The 12,519-nt window shown below is 57.1% G+C and overlaps 1 pseudogene; it reads right to left on the bottom strand.

The window, feature by feature from the left end:
- On the bottom strand, window positions 11,762-12,314 carry LOC102181451 (annotated as a pseudogene).

Genomic DNA, 12,519 nt, shown 5'->3' with positions numbered 1-12,519 from the left:
CGACGGATTTGGCAAAACTCAGCCCCACTCTCCCGTGTGGTTTCGGCACACGGACCACAGCGGGGCTGGAGCGGCATTCAGAGGCGGAGCCCTCCTCCCGGTCCTCCCGGCAGCCCCAGTCCCTTCATTTCTTCAGGAACCCCGTGAACTAGCACTGCTTTCATCTACCCCGTGGGTGGGGGGGCTGCGAACCCCACTTGCCCAGGACCCGGTTTAGCTCACGTGTCCCGTATAATTAGCAAAGCGCCCCTTTCCACTCTGTGTCCCCACCTGGATGATCCCTCAGTTGGTCACCCCACCATGAGGCGCACAGAAGAGAACCGTGTGCTCGGCCGCGTCTGACTCTTTGCGACCCCTGGACCGTATTCCGCCAGGCTCCTCTGTCCATGGGCTTTTTCAGGCAAGGAGACGAGTGGATGGCCACCCTCCTCCAGGGCGTCTCCCCGACCGAGACTGAGCCCGCGCCTCTTACATCTCCTGCGCTGGCAGCGGATTCTTTGCCACAGCCACTCGGGAAGGGAAAGCTTTGCCCAAAGCCCAGGGGCCAGAAGGTGCAGAGTCAGAGCGGGAATCGGCATCTTGCCCCGAGCCCTGCTGCCCACGGCAGGGGGTCCGAGTGACTGAGACTAGGCTTCCCCCGGGCCCACTCTGTGCCACCTGCTGCCTGGAACTTTCCCCAAGACTCTTGGCACTACCCACCAGCTTCCTCTGAGCTTTTAGCTCACCCACCACCCGACTTAAAGGTATCCCTGACCCTCCCACCCCCACCATCTCTCCTTCACGCGCTTTTGACTCTTTGCAGTCACAGGCTCACATAATGTGATGATTATCTGTTGCAGACACACCTTCCTGCCTGGCAGCCAGTTCCATGAGGCCTGACACCTGGAGGTTGCCCCTCCACGTTTTGCAAGTCGGGATCAATGACTGGATCTTGGTGCCAGGGAAAGCGTGGGTGGCGAGAGGATCCAGGTGGTCCCCTCGCAGACCCCACGCATCGCAGCTCATGGCAAAAAGAATATTCATAAGTCCAACCTGCTATGACCCAGAGAAGGAGCAATTTCATTCCGGAGTGGGTCAGGGAAGGCTTCCTGGAGGAGGCAGTTTCTAAGCTGACTTGAAGGATGAGGTGATAGGGGAAGAATGAGGACATTAGCTCAGAAGCCGAAGGAAGGCCAGTGCGGCAGAGTCTGACCGAGACCTCCGCTGCCGTTCCCAGGATGGGCGCCAAGGGGCGGCTCAGTGGGTCTTAACTTGGGGGTGGGGGGATGGGCCAGAAAAATGTCAACTTTAATTTTTTTCAGGGTTCTGCTACCCTCGTGTGAAAACAAAAATATCAGCTAAGCATCGACTCTTAAAAAGAGAAAATTCAAATTTTTTTTTTTTGCCTGCCATTTGTGAGACCAGAGCCACGGCGGCCTGCCTGGCCCTGCAGGGCCTGCTCTCAGAACAGGACTGAGCTGCAGGTGCCCCGGCCCCCCCATCCCTGGCCATCTGTCTGGGAAGGCCCATTGTGGGGGCTCTGACATCACAGCGGGGGGCAGCGTGATGTCACAGGCCCCATTGTGGAGGCTGAGGCGCCCCCTCCAGAGGCCGCCGCCCAATCCTATTAAGCACATGCTCCGGACAAAGGCAGGCGCTTTGTGTTCTACCCCGTCTGAAGCGAGTCCTGGCGCGGAGGGCGGGGCGGAGAGGGGCTGTGCATTCCAGAGGCCGCCTCCCCCCCCCCCGACCCCCGCGGGCCCCGGGTCAGGCGGGAGGCCCCGCTGCCCCCACCCCCCCCCAGGCCCAGCCCTGCTCATTGGACTCCCAGCAAGTGGGACAGCAGAGATACAGAGAGCCAAGGTCCCACACCTCCTGCCCCAGACCCAAGGCCACCACCTGTGATGAGAAGCCAGAGACAGAAGCTCCTGAACGCCCCATGGGACAGGCAGCCTCGAGACAGGGGGAGAGGCCAGGGCGGGGAGAGGGGGCAGGGGTGGCAGGAGTCAGAGGGGAAAGCGCCCGGAGCACTGACCTGGGAAGCTGGCCTCGGCCACAGGTGGGGACCGGCTGAGACAGGGCAGGACCGGCCACCCAGCAGCGTCAGTGAGCAGCTCTGAGCGCGTACTGAGTGCACCCTGGCCTGGGCCGTGGACTGCTCATCTGATCCCTGAAACCCTGGGCCATGGTGCCCAGTGCCAACTGCAGGCCTGGCCGCTTCCAACAGGGACTCAGGGGTCCCTCGGGGAGGGGGGCGGGCCTCCTGAGGCTCAAGCTCTGGGTTTGCAGTTCCTCCTCTGCCACTGACGTGCAGGCTCCCCCTCACTGAGCCTCCCTTTACACAGCCATGAAGTGGAGTATTTACTGGAAGGGCTACTGCTGAAGCTGAAGCTCCAATATTTGGCCACCTGATGCAAAGACCTGATTCGTTGGAAAAGACCGTGATGTTGGGAAAGGTTGAGGGCAGAAGGAGAAGGGGACGACAGAGGATGAGATGGTTGGATGGCATCACTGACTAGATGGACATGAATTTGAGTAAACGCCGGGAGATGGTGAAGGACAGGGAAGCCTGGTGTGCCGCAGTCCATGGGGTCGCAGAGAGTCGGACACGACTGGGCGACTGAACAGCAGTCGTGAACTGGGACTCAGTGTCCCTCATAGGGCGGTCCTGACGGCTGGACAAGACAGTGTGAGCACCCAGGACACTGCTCCAGGTGGGGAGGGGCAGGGACTGCTCCGGTCCTGGCCCCCCAGCCCCACCGCCATCTCTCCTGGGGTTTCAATCCTCCCCAGCTGGCATCTGCATCCTTTGAAGGACCTGTCTGGGGACACCTAGGTGGGGGAGGGACAGCCTCTCCAGGAGAGGTCTGCGCTCCGCCCTGGTGCCTCCTAGTGGGTCTCTCCATCCTTGGCAGAGTGCCCGGGTGTGCAAGGAGGCCAGGGGTAGCTTGGTTTCGGACAACAAAGTCCTCTTTCTCCCCAGCCTGAGGAATGCCTGGCACCTCTCCCGCCCCCGCCCCATCCGTATCTGTTACCCAGACCCAGTGCTCGCTCCGCGGGGCCCAGGCTGGGCATGGGCTCCGCCCTGAGCCTCTGGGGCAGCGAGGACCCTCTGTGCTATGGACGTGGCATCCCTGCCCCTGAGCAGCCTCCCCTGCCTGCCACCTCTCTTTCTCACACACACACACACACAGACACACACACACACACACACACGGTCCCCCGGAACAGCCCAGCCCTGGGCTCGCAGGCCTGAGCCCCATTCAGAACCTATGGCCGGTCCAGCCTGGGCCGTGGACGCCTGCAGCAGCCTGGGCAGGAGGACGAGCCCCCGAGGGTGAGCGCCGCCTCGCCCTGTTGTTCCTGTGACTTTGTACTTGATGATGTTTTTAAAAATACCCTAACTTGGCAAAGCAGGAAGTCACAGCCCCACCCACGCTTGCCCCCTTTCTCTGAATCTGTGTGGGCATGTGAGGTCCCAAGGTCTGAGCTCCTGACTGTTCAAGCCTCTCATGTCTACCAAGGAGGACGCAGAGGCCCAGAATGGGCCAGAGGTTCCGAGGCCTCGGAGCCTGGTCGGGCTGGACCCGCAGGGAGGATGGGCCGGTGAGGCCACGCGAGCTCTGATGGGAGCTCAGTCTGAGCCCAGCCAAGGGCAGGAGGAGGGCTGACTCCCCTCCGTCCAGATGGGGACACTGAGGCGCGGCGAGGAGCCTCCCGAGGCTGCCAGTGGGGAGCAGTGAGAGTGTGCACTCCGGTCCTGGTCCCGCGGTGGGAGGGGCGGTCAGAGATGCCGAGCCCCGGGTGCCCTCCCTGCCCACCGCAGTGCCCAGGATGGCCCGAGGACTCAGCAAGGGCAGGCCTGATGGGGCGGCGGGGAGGGGCCTTCAGATCCAGGCTGCTGCCCTGGTCTTGACCCCCCTGGCGGGGCTGCCCTCTTGCCATAGCCCTGGGCAGATTCTGCCCAGACACCTCAGGAATGTGTGGGGAACAGGGCTGGGGAAGATGAGGCCTGGGGACCAGGGTGGGCAGAACACGGGAGCTGCGTGTCTGGACGCTCCCTGCGCCCTGGGGCTGGACCGCGGCCGGCAGAGGGGACCCCGAGGGCACGCAGTCGTCCCTGAGTGCTGTGTGACCCTCGGGGTGTGGCTACTCGTCTCTGGTTTCCCGGGCTGCAAAGCGGAGCCCAGCAGCAGGGGATTAAGGCCTCGGAGCCTGCTGACGGCATGAGGTTGGGACTGCTGGCAGGAGGGGAGACAGAGGTGGGGGCATCCCAATGTGGGCTCTGCTCCCTGCCTCCCACCGCAGCCTCAGGAATCGCCTTAATTACAGCGTCAGCCTCCCTGCGCTTCCTGCCATAAACCCAGGAATCTAAATTAGAAGGCAGCAGGCCTGCTCCCCCTTCTCTCCGACCCCCCAAGTCTGCCGGGAAGTTCTCCTGGAGACAGGCCACCAGCGGGGGGCTGCCGACAGAGGTGCCCAGGGCTTAGACTGGGGTGGGGGCCCGCGGGAGGGAGGCTGTCCCCATAATCCCTGCGCTTGTCCCTGCAAGTGCCTGCTGTGTGCCAGGCACGGGGCTGAATGAGCACGTTTCCTCCTCCTGGCGGTCGTGTTAGGCAGACACCAAGGTCCTTTGTACAGAGGGAGAAACTGAGGCACGCGTTCAAGGCCAACTGGGGTGTTGGAGGCTCAGCTGGCTGCACTCAGGGCCCCAGCTCCCAGGCGGGGGTTGGCCCTTCTGCAGAAGGCGGCATCCATCCTGGGCCGGGCCTACCCAGAGCCTGCTCCCTGGCAGCCGCAGCGGGAGGGTGCTGGGCCGGGGTTGGGGAGCCTCTGGGCAGCTACCAGGCAGGGCCGGAGCGATGCCTCCAGCCAGACCAGGTCACCCAGCGCTGGGGCTGGGCCCTCAGATTAGGGGTGAAGCCCAGCCAGAGACCAGGGTGAGTGCATGTGTGTGTGTGGGGGGGGGGGGGTTTGTGTCTGTGTGTGACAGTGAGTGTGTGTGCACGTGTGTGGTGGCGAAGTGAGGTCATCTGGGCAGAAGGGAGCTGAGCCTGTCCAAACCACTGGAGCCTCTGGGGAGGAGAGACAGACGTTTGGGGGGAGGTGGAGGGTGGAGGGTGCTGAGGAGGGGAGGAGACCAAGGCAGGAAGGGAGAGAAAGGATGGACGGAGCCAGAGGGCTGGGGTGGGGGGTGGGCGGGAGGTGGACAGACGGACAGGATGGACGGGACCCTGGAGGGGTCGGGATGGTGCGGGGGAGACGAACCATGCCCAGGGAGAGGGCGAATCTGAGAAAGAGGGAGCTGAGGCTGGAGGCAGGAGGGGGGCATCCCAGAGGGAAGGAGGCCGCCGTCCAGGCAGCTTCTGCCCGTGCGCCCCTGAGTAGGGGCCCAGCGAGGACCCCTTTCGTCTGCTTTCGGTCGGGGGTCTAAGATCACTCCTTGCCTGATGTTGCTCATGTGGTCCACCTAAAGGGGCAAGACCAGAGGCCGGGAGGTCAGGGGGTGGCCCCAGGGTGACCCCAAGGCGCGGGGACGAGCAGGGGAGGCGGGAGGGCAGGAGGGGCCGCTCAGCAGCAGGAGCGGCACAGGCTGCTCGGGAGGCGGGTGCAGAGCTGGGTCCGTCCCAGAGCCTGGCAGGGCGAGGCAGGGCCCCGGCAGCAGCTTCTCAGCAGCCACAGCTCCGTCCTGCTCTGACCTCTCGTCACCCAGCTCTCAGTGCGGCTTACTGGGCGCCGCGGGCCCGGCGGCCCGGCTGACTGCTCACTGCGCTCGCCCTGACCCCGCGGCTCTCAGGCATGATGACTTTCCCCTGTGGGGCGTCTGACGGCGTCTGAGACATGCTTGGCCGTACAGCCGGGGTGTGTGTGTGTGTTGCTGGTGTCTGGTGGTAAAGACCAGCGATGCTAACCTTCCTACAGGACACCTCATGTAAGTGAGGAGAAGCTGAACGGCTGTGAAGACCTGCAGGACCTTCTAGAACTAACACCCCCAAAAGGTGTCCTTTTCATCATAGAGGACTGGAATGCAAAAGTAGGAAGTCAAGAGATACCTGGAGTAACACAAATTCGGCCTTGGAGTACAGAATGAAGCAGGGCAAAGGCTAACAGTTTTGCCAAGACAACGCGCTGGTCATAGCAAACACCCTCTTCCAACAACACAAGAGAAGACTCTACACACAGCCATCACCACATGGTCAACACCACAATCAGACTGATTATATTCTTTGCAGGCAAAGATGGAGAAGCTCTATACAATCAGCAAAAACAAGACTGGGAGCTTACTGTGGCTGAGATCATGAACTCCTTATTGCCAAATTCAGACTTAAATTGAAGAAAGTAGGGAAAACCACTTGGCCATTCAGGGAGGACCTAAATCAAATCCCTTACGATTATACAGTGGAAGTGAGAAATAGATTTAAGGGACTAGATCTGATAGACAGAGTGCCTGATGAACTATGGAATGAGGTTCGTGACATTGTACAGGAGACAGGGATCAAGACCATCCCCATGGAAAAGAAATGTAAAAAGGCAAAATGATTGTCTGAGGAGGCCTTACAAACAGCTGTGAAAAGAAGAGAAGCAAAAGGCAAAGGAGAAAAGGAAAGATATAAGCATCTGAATGCAGAGTTCCAAAGAATAGCAAAGAGAGATAAGAAAGCCTTCCTCAGCGATCAATGCAAAGAAAGAGAGGAAAACAACAGAATGGGAAAGACTAGAGATCTCTTCAAGAAAATTAGAGATATCAAGGGAATATTTCATGCAAAGATGGGCTCGATAAAGGACAGAAATGGTATGGACCTAACAGAAGCAGAAGATATTAAGAAGAGGTGGCAAGAATACACAGAAGAACTGTACAAAAAAGATCTTCAAGACCCGGATAATCACGATGGTGTGATCACTCACCTAGAGCCAGACATCCTGGAACGTGAAGTCAAGTGGGCCTTAGAAAGCATCACTACGAACAAAGCTAGTGGAGGTGATGGAACTCCAGTGGAGCTATTTCAAATCCTAAAAGATGATGCTGTGAAAGTGCTGCACTCAATATGCCAGCAAATTTGGAAAACTCAGCAGTGGCCACAGGACTGGAAAAGGTCAGTTTTCATTCCATCCCAAAGAAACGCAATGCAAAAGAATGCTCAAACTACCACACAATTGCACTCATCTCACATGCTAGTAAAGTAAAGCTTAAAATTCTCCAAGCCAGGCTTCAACAGTACGTGAACCATGAAGTTCCAGATGTTCAAGCTGATTTTAGAAAAGGCAGAGGAACCAGAGATCAAATTGCCAACATCCGCTGAATCATGGAAAAAGCAAGAGAGTTCCAGAAAAACATCTATTTCTGCTTTATTGACTATACCAAAGCCTTTGACTGTGTGGATCACAATAAACTGTGGAAAATTCTGAAAGAGATGGGAATACCAGACCACCTGACCTGCCTCTTGAGAAATCTGTATGCAGATCAGGAAGCAACAGTTAGAACTGGACATGGAACAACAGACTGGTTCCAAATAGGAAAAGGAGTACGTCAAGGCTGTATATTGTCACCCTGCTTATTTGACTTATATGCAGACTACATCATGAGAAACGCTGGGCTGGATGAAGCACAAGCTGGAATCAAGATTTCTGGGAGAAATATCAATAACCTCAGATATGCAGATGACACCACCCTTATGGCAGAAAGTGAAGAGGAACTAAAAAGCCTCTTGATGAAAGTGAAAGAGGAGAGTGAAAACGTTGGCTTAAAGCTCAGCCTTCAGAAAACGAAGATCATGGCATCTGGTCCCATCACTTCATGGCAAAAAAATGGGGAAATAGTGGAAACGGTGTCAGACTTTATTTTGGGGGGCTCCAAAATCACTGCAGATGGTGACTGCAGCCATGAAATTAAAAGATGGTTGCTCCTTGGAAGAAAAGCTATGATCAACCTAGACAGCATATTAAAAAGCAGAGACATTACTTTGCCAACAAAGATCCGTCTAGTCAAGGCTATGGTTTTTCCAGTGGTCAGATATGGATGTGAGAGTTGGACTATAAAGAAAGCTGAGCGCCGAAGAATTGATGCTTTTGAACTCTGGTGTTGGAGAAGACTCTTGAGAGTCCCTTGGACTGCAAGGAGATCCAACCAGTCCATCTTAAAGGAAATCAGTCCTGAATATTCATGGGAAGGACTGATACTCAAGCTGAGTTTGGCCACCTGATGTTAGAACTGACCCATTTGAAAAGACCTTGATGGTGGGAAAGATTGAAGGCGTTAGGAGAAGGGGGCAACAGAGGATGAGATGGTTGGATGACATCACCAACTCAATGGGCATGAGTTTGAGCAATTCCAGGAGCTGGTGGTAGACAGGGAGGCCTGGCGTGCTGCAGTCCATGGGGTCGCAAAGAGCCGGGCCTGCCTGCGCGACCGACCTGCCCCAGCGTATCCGCCCCTTTCTGTTCTCAGCTGTGCCGGCTTAGTTCGCGCCTCAGGGCCTTTGAGCTGCCTTGCACTTGCCGCACTCGGAATTCCCTCTCCCCAGATCATCACTTAGCTGCTTGCTTTCTTGTCCTTCCAGAGCCCGCTCACTCATTGTCTTCTTCGAGCGGCTGACATCCCCACACCCTCCCGCACTGTCCACTGTAAACCTCTTGAGTGTTTCCCTTCCAGCATTTACCCCAAATCGTGGAGGTCTTGTTTATTTATTCAAGCCCTTATTTATAGTTTGTTTACCCTCTACTCGGCTGTGAGCTCCATGAAGGCTGGGAACTTTGGCTCCCAGCAGGACCCAGGCTCTGAACACCGGGTGATAAGATTCAGAACTCAACTAGAACAGCAGGGGCTGTTTTGAGAGCTTTGCGTAGCTCGGTCCTATGAGGTAGGCAACACTGCAGTGCCCAATTCAGACGAGGAAACCGAGGCTCAGGGATACCCAGTGACTTGGCCAAAGGAACGCAGCTAGCTGGTGCCTGAGCCGGGGTGGGAACCCGGCAGGCTGGCTTCCGAGGCTGGCCCGAGCCATGACGCGCTGCGGCCTCTCTGCAGCCTCAGTGGCGGTGTGACCTGCTCACCAGGACGCGGGCCTGTCTCTCCCTGAGAGAGCCTCCCCCCGCCGTCCGCTTGCCCCCCACGTTTGGGAAGCTGCTGTCAGTGGAGCGGAGGTTTTGACAAGGAGGCAGTCAGGGTGCCTTTGTCTCCCAGTCAGCAGGGAGAAACGGCTCCTCTGGGCAGCTCCTGACAGTGGGGAGGCTTGGGGAGCCAGAGCGGGGGGCTCCATCCGTGGGGCTCGCCCACCGCAGTCACCACACTGGGGGCACGTGCACTGCCCTGGGTCCCTGTCAACTCTGCCAGGCGCTCCTGGGCCCGGAGAGGAGGGGTCCCCCTGTCTGCCTGGCAGGGCAGGGGGCAGAGCGCAGGCTGAGTTGGGACGTTGTGCACAAGCTCCCCACGGGGGCCTTCCTGCCCAGCTGGCAGTCTAAGGAAGAGCCGCAACCACGAGGGGCCGCCATGGCAGGGGAGGAGGAAGCCCCCTGCAGCAGGCTGGGGCACCCGGTGTGCGGGCGGGGTGGGGAGAGGAACTTGGGAGGCTTGCCGCCCGGATTCTGGCAGGAAGCCCTCCGGGCCCGGGCCTGCCGCCCGGCCCTTCTCCGTACTCCTGGGCCCTGTCTGCCTGGCTCTGGTGCCTCCTGATCTCCAGCAGCCGTGCTGTCCTGCCTGTTTCCCCCACGCCGCTTTCCCCGGTCCCGACCCGCCGCCAGCATCTGTGGTGCCGATCGAGTGACACCCTGGACCTGCGCTCTGCCAGTGGCGCTGTGCGCGGCTGTGTCCAAAACTGCGGCCCCATGGACTCCGGCCCGCCAGGCTCCTCTGTCCGTGGGATTTCCCAGGCAGGAATGCTGGCGTGGGCTGCCCTGCCTGCCGCCAGGGCACCTTCCCGACCCAGGGGCCACGCCCACGTCTCTTGGGTCTCCGCATGGCAGGCCGGCTCTCTGCCGCTGCGCCGCCTGGGAAGCTCATTCCTTCGCTCTCGCGTTCTTTTCTCGTGGGCTGGTTAGATCGTGGCTGCTAATCCCACAGGGCTGCGTTCATATTGTGCTTCATCACTGACTAGCTGTGTGATCTTGGGAAAGTCTCACCATCTTTCTGAGCCCCCAGTTTTGCAACAATGAAAAGAGGGACGATAAACAGGGATTTAGAGGTTTCACTGGGGTGAGGCATAGTGTTGAGTGTAACGCCAGGCTTGTGGTAAGTGTTGCAGCCTCGGGAGCTTTTTTTAAATCTTTGCAAAACCTCTCCTGGGGCTTCCAGGGGCACATAGACTCCTAATAGCATCGCCCAACCCAATAAGACACGATTCTGAAGGCCTCCTGAAGGAAAGCAGGCAGCGGGCCCCGGGTTCTCGTCCTGACTCTGCATCGGGTTGCTGTGTGATCTGGGGTGTGCCATCACCCTCTCTGGGCCCCAGGTTCCCCGTCTGAACCCAGTGACTTGGACGACCTTAAGCAACAGACCGTTCTCCATCTCAGTTGTTATCGGTAAGATGGAGGAGTAACAGTACCTGCCTACAGGAGCGCTGAGAGGCACCTGTGGATTAATGTGCGTAAGGTACTTGGAGCAGGTCTGATACGGCGGTTAGTGTTTCACAGATGTTAGCCGTTATTAGCTGACCTTGTCTCTGAGGATCTTTAAAAAATCTGAGATATAATTTGCATACTATAAAGTTCACCATTTAAAAATATACGATTTGTCGTTTTTAGCATACTCACAAGGCTGTGCAGCCATCGATGCTGTAATTCCAGGACACGCTCATCGCCCCCAAATGAGACTTCGTGCCTGTCAGCCTCGCTCATCCTGCACCCCTGGCAACCGCTAATCCATCTTCTTTTTTACTGTTTAAATTTTTAATTAAAGTATAGTTGATATACAACATTATGTAATATGGGTATATAATATAATGATTCACAATTTTTAAACTCCATTTATAGTCACTATAAAATATTGGTTACATTCCCTGTGTTATACAACGTATCTTTATAGTTTATTTTGCACGTAATAGTTGGTATCATTTACTCCCCTGTTCCTAAATTGCACCCCCCAACTGGTAACCGCTAGCTTTTTCTCTGCATCTATGAGGCTTTCTTTTCTGTTATATTCACTAGGCTTTTTTTTTTTTAGACTGAGCCACGCAGCATATGGAATCTTAGCTCTCCAACCAGGGGTCAAGCCCCTGCCAGCCATTGGGAGCATGAAGTCTTAACCCCTGGACTGCCAGGGAAGTCCCTGTTGTATGTTCCAGACTCCATACATAGGTGGCACCATACAGTATTTGTCCCTCTCTGTCTGACTGATTTCATTTAGCATAATATCCTCCAAGGGGCTTCCCTGGTGGCTGAGTGGTGGAGAGACCACCCGCCCCCGCAGGAGACCAGGGTTCCATCCCTGAGTCAGGAAGACCCCCTGGAGAAGGAGATGGCAACCCACTCTGGTATTCTTGCCTGAAAAATCCTACGGACAGAGGAGCCTCGCAGGCTGTGGTCCATGGGGTCACAAGAGTCGGACATGACTTAGTGGCTAAACCAACCCCAGCAAACCTGCAAGGCCATGCAGTCGCTGCAAATTCCTCTCTGTTTCACGGCTGAGCAGTGTCCCACTGCACACCTGTACATCACATCTCGAACACACTCGTCTGTTGATGGGCATCTAGGTTGCTTCCAAATCTTGGCAACGGCATTGCGAAGAACGCTGTAGCGGACACCGGGATGCGCATATCTTCACAAATCAGTGGTTTAATTTTTTTCTTTCTTTTTTTTTTTTTTTCTGTTTACAGGTTTTTCAACATAAAACAACCCCTTTCAACTTTACTGAGGTGGCTGACCATGTCCACGACCAAATCCGCCTCTAAACTGGAATTCAGTTGCTGACCCAGCTCCGGCCTCGGCTTTCTTGTCGGCACCAGGGGGCACGGCGCTTCGTCTGTAGGTGTCTCTGTCGGCTTCCCCTCGTGTGAGTCTTGCAGGTCGGTCTCCCCCAGACCTTTGGGCCGTGGCCGGCCAGTCTCAGGACGGCTGCGGCGCAGGGTGGCGGGCACGATCTCAGGGGGCAGGTGGAGGTAACCGCGGAGATGCTGGATGCCCTCGCTGGTGAGGTTCCAGCAGAAATGTCTCCAGGCAGAATGTTCCTTCACGTAGCCTCGTGCCCTGGGAGACTGCCCGGCTTCCATGGCGTGGAGATCGGGCACAGTCTTGTCTGCCAGCTCCGGGTGCTTGGGCACGTGGACATCCTTCTTGGTCACCATCACCCCCTCCTTAAAAAGGAGTTCGTAAATGCCAATCCGGTTCTTCTTGGGCATCAGCATCGCGACGGTCGCTGTGTCCTGGGCTGGCGCTGGATGTATGCCTGCGAGTCGAATTGCTGGATCATCTGAGAATTCTGTTTTTAGCATTTCGAGAACCTCCCTGCCATTCTCCACATTGGCTGACCCGTTCGCGTTCCGACCAACCGCGTGTGAGGCCCCCTTTCTCCACAGTCTCGCCAGCTTTGGTTCCTGTGCTCTGAGGATC

This window comes from Capra hircus, chromosome 2 (assembly GCF_001704415.2).
Source record: "Capra hircus breed San Clemente chromosome 2, ASM170441v1, whole genome shotgun sequence".
Classification (NCBI taxonomy): Eukaryota; Metazoa; Chordata; class Mammalia; order Artiodactyla; family Bovidae; genus Capra; species Capra hircus.
The sequence above is the reverse complement of the archived record's forward strand: the minus strand, read 5'-3'. Positions and strand labels throughout refer to the sequence as shown.